Below are 12,403 nucleotides of genomic sequence, written 5' to 3' on the forward strand. Positions count from 1 at the left end.
TGAATTGGATCATCGAAAGTCAACAGCAAAGACATTAATAAAGTGAGATTAATTACATAAATGCCCAGGCTTAAGCCTAGTCCCAGACTAAAATTAATGCTTGTGCTGTCTTAACTGAAAGAAACTTACACAGAACCATAGTTTTGTCTGAAGATGCACACCAGTAATGTTATTCTCTAAAGCAAGTTTATAAAAGCTACTTAAAAGCTACTTACTTTTTTTTTTTTTTTCTAATGATCCGCTAGCTGCCCGCCCCATAAGCATGCCGTCAAAAAACCGCGTCTCTGTAGGCAGCCTAGGCTCTGAGATCTGCACACAAAAACAAATGGTTTCACCAAACACTCAAAACAAAAACAAATAGTGTTCCAACCAATCACCGACAGGGGGAGGGTGTTGTGAGGTTTTGTGCTCGTGCACGGCTGCACGCGAAGTCAGAGCTGAAGAAGAAGCTGGCTCAAAACCTTACAACACCCTCCCCCTGTCGGTGATTGGTTGGAACACTATTTGTTTTTGTTTTGAGTGTTTGGTGAAACCATTTGTTTTTGTGTGCAGATCTCAGAGCCTAGGCTGCCTACAGAGACGCGGTTTTTTGACGGCATGCTTATGGGGCGGGCAGCTAGCGGATCGTTAGGAAAAAAAATATATATTTTTTTGGGCCTGAAATCACTGATACCACCTTTAATTTAACTAAGGCTTAATCCTGGTTTAATCTTAGCCCTGTCTGTGAAACCAGACCATCATGCAATTATCCCTTTAATAGACTAAATAATCAACAAACAGGTTTCAACAGTTTATACAAAAATGACAAGGAAGCCATACTGGTTCAATAATGGGATCTTCCTGGGAATTCTCTGTGTAGCAGTATTTTCCCTCCGGACACTTTGTGCAGTCTGAAGGGTCACGTAGACCTGGCTGTCGACTGTAGGTCCCTTTGGGGCACGGAACAGGATTAGGATCCTGATTAGGACGTAAATAATAGAAAAGAAAATAATTGCTATGTTTCATGCCATTTATCATCTGACATGATTATCGACGATGGTTGTAATGTTTCTGACCCTTGAAATGATACTTACAACACTTCCACCGGGACAGTAAAAGCCGATTGGGCAGAATACCGCTGAGCGCTGGGGTTCTCGATCCATGCCTTGAGAGCAGAGGAAACCCGGAGGGCAGACCATTACTCTGAGCATGGCTTCCTCACTGGTGGTCTCATCGCTACAGTAGTGACCCGGCAAACATGGAAGACACTCCTCTGATCCCTCATCCTAAGGAAAAAGTGCAAGACAGAGAACCAGAAGAGAGGGAGATGGATAAATGAAATGATGTATTTATTTGTTACAGTAAGACAACATGCATTAGATTACAATGAGCTGTCCGGCTTACAGAATAACTTCCTGTTCCACAAACTTTTGGACTGACTGTGGCCGGATGAGGACAGAAGTAGCCGGCAGGACACACAGAACAGTCTTCTGCTCTCCGTCCCCCTTTTATCTGACGAAATGTTGCCCTGGACACACAGGGAAAGTAAAATCCACTGAAGTCTTACCCAGCTTTATTTAAGCCAAATGGGACTGTTACTCACGGTGGACAGGAAGTGGGTTTGGATGTACCCTCCTTACAGTAATAGCCTTCTGGACAGACCAGACAGTCCTCTTTTCCACCATTACCTATCTTTGTGCTGTAGGTGCCTGGAGGGCATGGGTGCTGTGAGCCATATAATGTACCTGTAGAGATACACACACACAGTATGGGTGAATTCCAAACGTCGTTTTTGCACCCTTAAAGGGAACGCCATTTGTAGGGGCATCCCAAAAGAAATTGAACAACTAAATCCCTTCACGAAGGCCCCTTCCACAAGGGAACATGTGATGGTCACTTCAAGGAAGTAATTTAATTGTTTTATGGTCATGTGACCCAGGGTGACAAGTCCTTGTCTACAATTTATTTAAAATCTAGAGACAGTGGGAGTTGGAGTTAATGTATAAACAGAATTATTCAAATAGATTTTTTGTGATACTTTACACACATTTTTGTCATGCATTTCATATTGTTTAAAGGAGACATATCATGCTTTTAAATCGTTCCTTTTTACATATAAATCATACATTTGTAGTCTATATAAAGCGGAACTGCAATGCTTGGGTCTGAATTCCTCATTTTTATAGCTCCACAGGCCCCTTTTCTACCCCTTTTCTGATGTGCGTCTGAGAGCAACTCGTTTTGGTGCGGTCTCTTTAAATACAATTGAGACACTTCATACCCCGCCCCCTCTCCAGTTTGCAGAGGTGACACTCGGTTCAACTCCACCCCGTTCGGCCATTTTTGTAGTTTGATAGCAGAGATACGATTATCTAGCGGCACAGAAACTTTTTATTCACACGTTATTAACAAAATGTCAACAACGGAAGACTTGTCCAGCCAGCCAATTTACATGTTCGAGCCAGAGTCGGAGCCGGAGCGAGATGAAAATGAAGACGACGAACCTGCAGAACAACGTCTTCATATGGATGTATCGCAATGGTGTGTTACTGTATTTACATTATGAAACTTTGGTCTTCCGACCTTTTACCACCGTGTCGATTTATTTTGATTAATATGTGCGAGGGAGAGAGAGCAAGACAGCGTCTAGTTTGGAGACGGCGTCTTGTTTACATTTTCGCCTGGCTCCGACTATATGGGGAGGCTGCAGACCTGGAGCCGGTAGATCTACGCCCCTAGCAGTTTTACGCCCCTGGCAGTTTTACGCCCCTGCTGTTCCTGATGCGTCCAGTAGGGGGATATGCTGCGAAATAACACCATTAAATCGATGCTCAAAACTTACACAATAATAACCGTCCAGTTCATAGATTTTGCCCGAATTTGTGGTTTTTGTTAATTTAAATATTAAACGTTTTAGTATAAATCTGCACTGCACTATGGATTAAAATATCTCTAGATATTAGGTTGGGCTTCACTCAGCCTATACAGAAGACTATTTGTTTTCATGAATTAAAAAATAACACACATAGTTGGATCAGATGACAAGTAATGATATATGACCTACTATAGAATAGTTAATTGAATATTGAATACATTAATATTGAATAAATAGTAATAATAATAATACTAATTAATAATAATAGAATATTCACTGTATGTTTTTATACAGGAGACTGAGTGAAATATGTTGTTGTGAATTTATACAGTGTGTGTGTGTGTGTGTTGCCCAGAATTTATGTCAGATGAGTGTGGATTGCATCAATTTGCTCCTGATCTTCAAAGTACAATGGCACAGGTACTTGTTGGTGGAACACTTTTGGAAAAAGTGTCAAGACACTTTGATTTCTTTTGGCCACTGATGATGGACTGTGCAGAGAAAATTTAAAAAATGACATTAAAAACATGTCCTTGTATGTCTCTGTAAGTCATTTATTTACTAGAGAAGCTATTGGTTTGGAATGCAGTTAAAAAAGAGATGGGTGTTTATAGTTTATAAAAGTTTCGAGAGAGAGAGAGAGAGAGAGAGAGAGAGAGAGAGAGAGAGAGAGAGAGAGAGAGATTTCCATAGCTAAAGCAAACACACTGGGATGCATCATGCAAGTTACTTGGCAAAGAAAAATCCCACTTTAAGTGCACACAGCCTACATTTTAATCCAGATCAGTACGCTATTTTAAGAAAAATTTATATTTAGATATAAATGAGATAGTTAGATCTCATTTTATAAGAAACAACTCAAACCAGAAAGGAGTAAAGGAGTCTTACCAGAAGAGGCAAGATAAAGACGGCAACAAAAGAACATTCAAAAGAAAATTAATTTTGAAAGTGAGTAGAGAAGACTAGGGGCAGCTAAACTTACACGTGGTAAGCTATAACTTATAAATTTAAGCCAGACAGAACATCAACCTGACCGTCCAGAACTTTTTGTCTCTCGAAATAAATGATAGACCTATCCATTGATATAAATAAATGAATTGATATCTACCTAGCTCTATCAAGCTATTCGTTTATAAATAATAAATGTTGCATCATTGCTAAACAACAATAACTTTAGCGGATTATTTATTATACCTCAATCAATTCGTGTCAATGTACAGCCTCCCCCTACTGGACGCATCAGGAACAGCAGGGGCGTAAAACTGCCAGGGGCGTAAAACTGCTTGGGGCGTAGATCTACCGGCTCCAGGTCTGCAGCCTCCCCTTACTCGGCTCCGAAGAGAGAGAGAGTGCGTGCGCGCGACCGGGTCTCTCTCTCTCTGCTCGTTCTTTCAGTTAAACATGCGCCGTCACAAGCGCGGCGGTTCATCTACATTAGACGGTGTAATGAAGCGTGTGGGTTACTACATCCAACAACCGAACATTTTAACTTACCCTCTCGTAACTTCTGCATCTTTTAGCTTGGACTACAAAATTGCAGCGAGAAATGAAAATGGCGGATTGCTCGAAGTGTTGGGCTGGACGTCAATGTCCTTATTTGGCAGTTCCGCTGCAAATACTGTGACGTAATAGTTCACAAAACGTCATAGATAACAGAAAAATCGGAACAGGTTGAAAAATATGACCAAAACAGAATATAAAGATATCAACGAAGCACCTGAAGAGAATAATTTCGACTTTTCTGTACTTCTAAACACTCCAAATATACAACAAAATGCATTTAAAGGAACACTCCACCGTTTTTTGAAATAGGGCTTATTCACCTTCTTTCCTACATTTAGATAGGTGGGCAAATGCATTTTTGTCTCAGTGCATGCATTGTTTTAGTTTGACAGGGTTGGCGCTAGCTTAGCTTAGCATAATGAATGGAATCCTTTGTTGCCAGCTAGCATGTCCTGAGTAAAAGTGATATAAAAAAAAAAAAAAACACCTAATTACTTCTTGTGGCCTGCGTATTCACAACGAGTACAAATAGCGATGCAGATTAACACTAGGCGATTTCCTATGCAGATTTTGACTTGGGACTATATTAGGGGGAAGCACAGGCGAAGCACTGCTACTTGGGCGCAGAGATATCACGCCCAAGTAGCAGTGCTTCACCTGTGCTTCCCCCTAATATAGTCCTTAATATATAAGTCAATATCTGCCTAGGAAATCGCCTAGTGTTAATCTGCATCGCTATTTGTACTTGTTGTGAATACGCAGGCCACAAGAAGTAATTAGGTAGGGTTTTTTAAATTTTTTATATCACTTTTATTCAGGACATGCTAGCTGGCAACAAAGGATTCCATTCATTATGCTAAGCTAAGCTCACGCCGACCCTGTCAAACTAAAACAATGCATGCACTGAGACAAAAATGCATTTGCCCACCTATCTAAATGTGGGAAAGAAGGTGAATAAGCCCTGTTTCAAAAAACGGTGGAGTGTTCCTTTAAGGGCTAAAAAAGTGGATTTAGCATGATATGTCCCCTTTAAAACATTTTCATTGGTAAGAAATGTTTTTAGAGCTTTATGTGTTTAATGCTTAACTTATAAAGTTAACAGATCGGGAACACACACACATATAAAGCATATTTTGAAAAACTTCATTATAAATGTACATGTACTTTTATATTTACATACGTAATAACGTAATAACAATAATAATAATAATATTATTTTAAATATTTTGGTTAAAGTTCAGCTAAATGTTTTATTACATGGCCCTCTCACATCAAAAATTCAAATGAAATGCATATCATGAAGAAGAAAAAATCTGAATTTTTTTTTTTTTAAATCCGGTCTGATATCTCCAAAAGTGACTGATTATTTTATTGGCTGACTATTTGAATAATTTCAAAGGTAATAATTATTTGAATGGCTTTGCAATGAATCAAAAACATTTATATGACACTGTTCAGATGTTCCTGTAGGCCAAACTTAAAATGAATGTTTTTCTTCAAAGTGGAAGAACATTCAGATATTCACAAAGCTTTAATACCTTCAGGGCAGTAGTGCCCAGAGTTGCATCTTCCAGATGGACCGCCCACTCCTGCTAAACAGTACCAGCCTTTTGGGCATGGCCGGCACTCGCGCTCCGACTCCAGTCCACTTTGATCATTCCAGGTACCAGCGGGACACTTGTGCTGAGTGGGGAACATAGTGCCCGCAGGACAGTAATGCCCAGGAAAGCAAAAGAGTGGAGGCCTCTGGACACCACCCGTGCCTGTTAAGGTGAAAGTTGTTAAATAGTTAAAAATTAAAGGTAAATAAAACTTGTAAATGTATAAAGTACATGACATCCAGCTCTGAATGCACCTCTAAGACAGGCATAACGTGCAGGACACCGCTGGCACTGGGAGAGGTCAGTGAGGTCTGTGCGGTTACTAAGGGTACCGGGAGGGCAAGCACTGGATGGGTCGTTTGGTCGGGTAGAACCTGGTGGACACACAAACCTGAAAAAACACACACAGAGATGTTTTGGACAGAAAAAAGATGTTCAAATCCTGCTGAACAGCTTTCAACCAGCTCTTATCAGCCAAAGATCCCAGCCTGACCAGACCTTTAAAGGGGTGGTTGATTATGATTTCCCTTTTTTAACTTTAGTTAGTGTGTAATGTTGCTGTTTGAGCATAAACAACATCTACAAAGTTACAACGCTCAAAGTTCAAAGCAAAGGGAGATATTTGCTTTTTTTTGTTTTGCTTTTTAAGGACTGCAACAAACGGTTGGGAGGGACTACACGACATTCCTCCAGGGTTAGTGACATCCCAACCCTAGAATTTACATAAACCCCGCCCCCTGAACACGATTTATAGATTATCAAGACAAGTATGCTAATCAATGACTAGAAGATAACTACACATAAGCTACATAAATTCATCAACTATACTAACATTCAGAAATGTCCTGTTGCTTTCTACATTTCCACTGTGCTTTCCTGTAGCTCAGTGGTAAGAGCATTGCGTTAACAACGCAAGGTTGTGGGTTCGATCCCAGGGGATTGCACATACCTATGTATAAATGTATAGGATAATGCAATGTAAGTCGCTTTGGATAAAAGCGTCTGCCAAATGCATAAATGTACATGTTGTCACTTCTTCTTGAGTCTCTCCATCATTGTCTGAATCCGATTTGAACATAAAAGGCTAAAAGTTTATGAAATTTTCATTGCATGTCTGTGTGAATGCAAGCTGTTGATGCTCCGCCCCCTGTGCCAGGAGCAGCAGTTCATTTGCATTTAAAGGAACAGACACAAAACGGTGCGTTTTTGCTCACCCTCAAAAAAAAATTTGTAACTTGCAATATAAAAACATCTGTGGGGTATTTTGAGCTAAAATTTCACATACACACTCTAGGGACATCAAATACTTATTTTACATCTTGTGAAAAGGGCATTATACCACCCCTTTAAATCAAGTACCTGCCCAAAACATAAAAAAACAACATACCAGACAGGGCCTGACAAGTCTGAGAAACAAGCTTAGACTGTTTTTGTTTTTTTATTCTCGAGTACGAAAGACACTAACCCTGGCATACAATCCACATCAGGAAACTTCAGTGCAACTTGTGTGCATGATTTTCCTGGGTAGCAAGGCCTGCAGTCTGCCAGAGCATCCTGTCCCTCCAGAGGGTTAAAGGTGCCTGGCTGACAAGGCATAGGGTCACTTGTTCCTTCTGGACAATAGAAGCCCGGTGGACACTTTAAACAGTCCTTTACACCTATGATGAAAATAGAGACAAATATCAACCCAACAGCAGATTTAATTGTATGTGCTTTAATAAGATTGAAGATTTTGAGAAAGAAATCTTACTCAGCGCCCCCTGATGAGGGGTGAAGGTCCCTTGTGGGCATAAGATCTCACTGAGTGTTCCTGCTGGGCAGTACCTCCCACGGGCACAAAGCAAACCTGGACCTGCAGAACCTAAAATCAAGGATGGTTTAAAGTGTTCTGTCCTTTAGTCAATGTCTATTAGCTTTTGAAGATAGTGTACTCTTAGAAGTTCACTCTCAACTTTTATTAAAAAAAATATATATATACATGTCCACACATACATTGTGTATACAGACACACTATATACAGTATATATATTATAATGACAAGAGATCAGTTACTGAATACAAACAGCACTTAAATAAAATCCCTTTTAGATTAATCTAAGTTTAGTACAACAATAAACTAATCAGAAATGGTGATGTGTTTTAGCATATGATGAAAAAACATCGCAATCTAATTTTCCATCTTCTCTGCACTCCTAACCCACATCACACACTCTCTACAGCACTTTTCAGTCAGGAAACAGCTGAAGGCAGGAAACGGTTCAACAGCAGGCGTTCTTGTGGGTTTAGTAAAATAAAAGTTACATTGTACTATGATTTTTGCTAAACGCACTCAAAGCATTTAAGTAATTAGACTGTTTCTACAAAAAGAGTATTTCTATGGAAACACAGATCACAGATAATATAATGACAACAAAAAGCAAAAGAAAACATAGTATGCGTGTGTATGAATGTGTGTGTATAATAAATGCGAGTGTATAATAAATGCATGCGTGTGTATAAACGTGATCATCTATAAGTGTGTTATGGGTTCATGCCCTAACCTGTGGGACAGTAGCGACCCTCTGCACACCTCTTGCAAGCTGCCCTACTTGTCTGACCCAGTTGTCCTCCTGCGGTTCCAGCAGGGCAAGGTGACCCGTGCGGCACACCCGTGCCCTCCTCACAGTAATACCCTTGTGGGCACAGAAACTGAGAGCTCGGCCTCCGAGAGGTGCCCTCCAAACAATAAAATCCTGGGAAGAACAAAACACTTACAGCTATTATCATGCATATTCCAATTATGCATTATACAACATCTAGTTCTGATCCTCGAATTTGTTTGGCTGGGACGTTTGTCTCTTTGTATCACTCCACTTTCTGCAAGTTACATCATTACACCAGTAGGTGGCGACAAGTGACTGTCTTTATGAGTGAGTCATTGAATTCAACCAACCAATTCGTTAAAAACACTCAGGATCACTTAATTCAGCAACAAAACAGCACAGGGACGTGTAATGGTTCATTGTGCTTTGACTTTGTTTGGAACTACTTTAGCTGGTGGAGCAAAAACAGATTAAATTATGTTCACATTAGTGAAATTTCGCTGGGAAAAGAAGTCCATTGTCTATCGTCAGGACTTCGTGTGGTGAGGTATGAAGCAGTGCTCACATAGAAGCCACATCAACGCAGCGATTTCATGTGAAAAACCTGTTGCAAAAAAAACATGCAAAATTCCTGATCGCACAGATTCTGATTAGAATCCCTGGATTGCACTCGTGAGTTTTCGCCACAGAAGGTTAAATGTGAGCTCACCTTAAAGGTACATTCATGCAATGTTATATTGCTTAATTGTCACATATAATAAACCCACAGGTAAAATGAAAACTGAGATCACTAAAAATAAGTAATGCTGTAGGTAGGACAATATTAGTACCTGCAGGACAGATTGCACAGTCCCTCTCTCTCTGTAGCCCCTCCTTTGGTCCATAGGTTCCTGCCGGACACTGTATCGCAATATTTGCAACACAGTAATGTCCTGCAAAAAAAACATTAACACTCAAAATTGTGGTATTGAATGTGAAAAGCGTGCAGCCCAACCTGAAATACTGCCTCACCTGCAGGACACACAACACAGTCTGATCTTTCTCCGTCTCTGTATGTCCCAGGAGGACAGGAGATAAGCTGTCTTGACCTCTGACCAAGATGAGACTGTCCCCTTGACCAGACCGGAGTCACTGTACTCCTGTAGACTGAGGAACCATTGCATTTTTTACACTCAGTCTGGCCCGGCATGTATGAATAATGGCCCACGGGACAAGGAAGAGGTGCGGACATCTTTTTGTACGGACAGTGGCTTCCTTAAAGAGAAAATTGAATATACTCTGTAAAGGGATGTACAGGGAATTATGTGTCTGTAAGTGTGTGTGCCTGTTGTAACATTGATGTGCGTGTTTATTTTGGCTTTAGCAGGTGCAAGTAAGACATCAATTGCATGTGAATTAAACATGGGAGTCCATGTTTACCTGTGGGACACAGGTGACATTGAGCACTGCACAGAGTGGAGTAGTAGCCTTCAGCACAGTCAACACACTCCGTCTGGTTAAAGTTTGGCTCTTCTCCAGGGCCACACTAAATGGTAAAACAAACAAATAAAAATGGTTTATGGTACAAAGATGAAATGTAAGATTACAAATATGGTAATTCACATCAGTTTGTACCCACCTTCATTTGAAAGCCCTCTATGCAAACAAAGCCAAAGGGGCATGGCAGGCACTGGGTGAGCCCCTCTGGAGAATACTGTCCTGTGAGACATGCTGTAAGGTTGCCTGATGCACTGTCACAGGAGAAACCAGCCGGACAAAGCTTGCATTCCACACGGTCTTCTGTGCTAACCAAACCTGGGACACAGGGCTTTAAAAGACACAACAATTATACACACACACACACTGGGTTTTCATGTTTTATGGGGACATTCCATAGACATAATGATTTTTATACTGTAAAAACTGTATAATCTATCCCCTACCCATCACAGACAACTTTCTGGATTTTTAGATTTTCAAAAAACATCACTTAGTATGAGTTGTTTTCCTCGTAGGGATGAAACAATTTCCCCACAAGGACAAGGATTTTAAATATCGCCATCTTTGTGGGGACATTTTGTCCCTATAAGGTAGAGTATATATAGTGCATAAATAAAAAATAGATAAAATTATAGGATACCTGGCAATCCTGGATACTTCTTTTCCCAGTATAAGGGTTAAACATGCCAGTGGGGCATTTTCTGGGTGCAGACACATTGCCAGGACAGCTGAAATGCCCAAAAAATAAAAAATAAAATTTAAAAAAAAATTGTTTAAGGTTTTTTTAAGGTTTGATGCAATTAAACAAATTCTTCTATAAAAACGAAAATTACACTTACAACTGCCCTGCAGGACACTCAAGGCAGATCCCTGATGAAAAATAGGTTCCCTCCGGACATGATATTTGAGTCTGATTACAGCAGATTAAACAATCTGAACTCTCCGGCCTCATGTCAGCTCCTGCATCAAGATATTTAAAAAAGAATTACTAACTGCATCAGTTATCAATATATCCACACTCTTAACGCTTATCAATGCTTAATTTCTTTTACACACTAGTCTGTACTGTAATGAATTTCATCTCATGCTGATGATGCCTACCTGATACAAATACATTCCATCTTTGTCTGAAGCCACTCCATGTCACGCAGAAGAAAAATAAAATAAAATATCGGTTCATGCCGATCATTTTTAAGCTCCCCGTTACATCGCAGTGGACTTCTGTCCTCAGTCGCTCTATAGCCCCTTTAAGTCTATCAGTGAATAGGGACACCTCAATAATTGAAAGTGAAATTCAAGCCATGTAACTCAATTCCAGTCAGAAGCCAGTGATACACTCATTGGGCAGAACTGTGAACTTTACTGTCTAGAATATCAGTCTGTTTTTTAAACCATGGACTGTACAGGATCTTATTTACCTTCCGATTTCTTAATGTTAGGATAATAAATATTTTATGCCTACATGCACTTACATTTGAATAGACATTCTCCCCAAAATGAATTTAAAAAGAAAGGATAAAAAGAAATGATCATTTGCAACATTTTTACACTATGGTACTGACAATTGAAAGTGAATGTAACAATAAAAAAAACCAGACTATAATTTCTTAACTCTCTAAGTTTTTCCTTTTGATTTTGAAATTAAATTTGACCTTATTATTTCTTCATAATATTCACCCACCCACTGTTACAGTGCACATTTTATTTTTATTTTTATTTTTTAAATAACACCTTAAAAAGGAACATATACATGTAAAATAGCACCCAGTGCAGTAAATGTTAAAATAGATTGTAGGTTGTTGTGGTAATGCGAAGGCACAATGTTTCCTTTTCCTTTACGTTGAAATGGAGCTTCAAACCTCTGCAGCTGCAAACTGTATTAACCTCCAGTTTCCACTGCAAAGCTTGAATGTGATCCAGTTTACAGCAGCAATCGGGTGATAAATTAATCAAACTGCTGAGAAAGTCACTTTGATTCATTAACATGGATGTTATCAAGAGTCAGGCTGTGAACTTCTTTAAATATCATTCACACGATTTCCATTTAAATTGTTTAGATCCATGGAAAATGTTAATTAGGTAAAAACAACATCTGAGAATAACATCATGAATCAAAACCATTGAACAGCTCCATTTGATTGACATCCAAATTCCTTAAGACATACCCTATATTCATTTATTTATAATGTCTATTACATAAATAATGTACATATTTTTTTGTTAAATGATCAAACAAAACCACAGTGCCATGCAAATCAAGCTGCAAAAGATCATCTTGCCATGCATCATGATGTACCAACACCTCAGTTAACCACATTTCCGGATGCAGTAAATTAAGCCCAACCTATGGGGAGGAGCTTCCCTTTGTTTTCACATATGCTATA

Source organism: Leuciscus leuciscus, assembly GCF_965113295.1.
Source record: "Leuciscus leuciscus genome assembly, chromosome: 9".
Taxonomy (NCBI): Eukaryota; Metazoa; Chordata; class Actinopteri; order Cypriniformes; family Leuciscidae; genus Leuciscus; species Leuciscus leuciscus.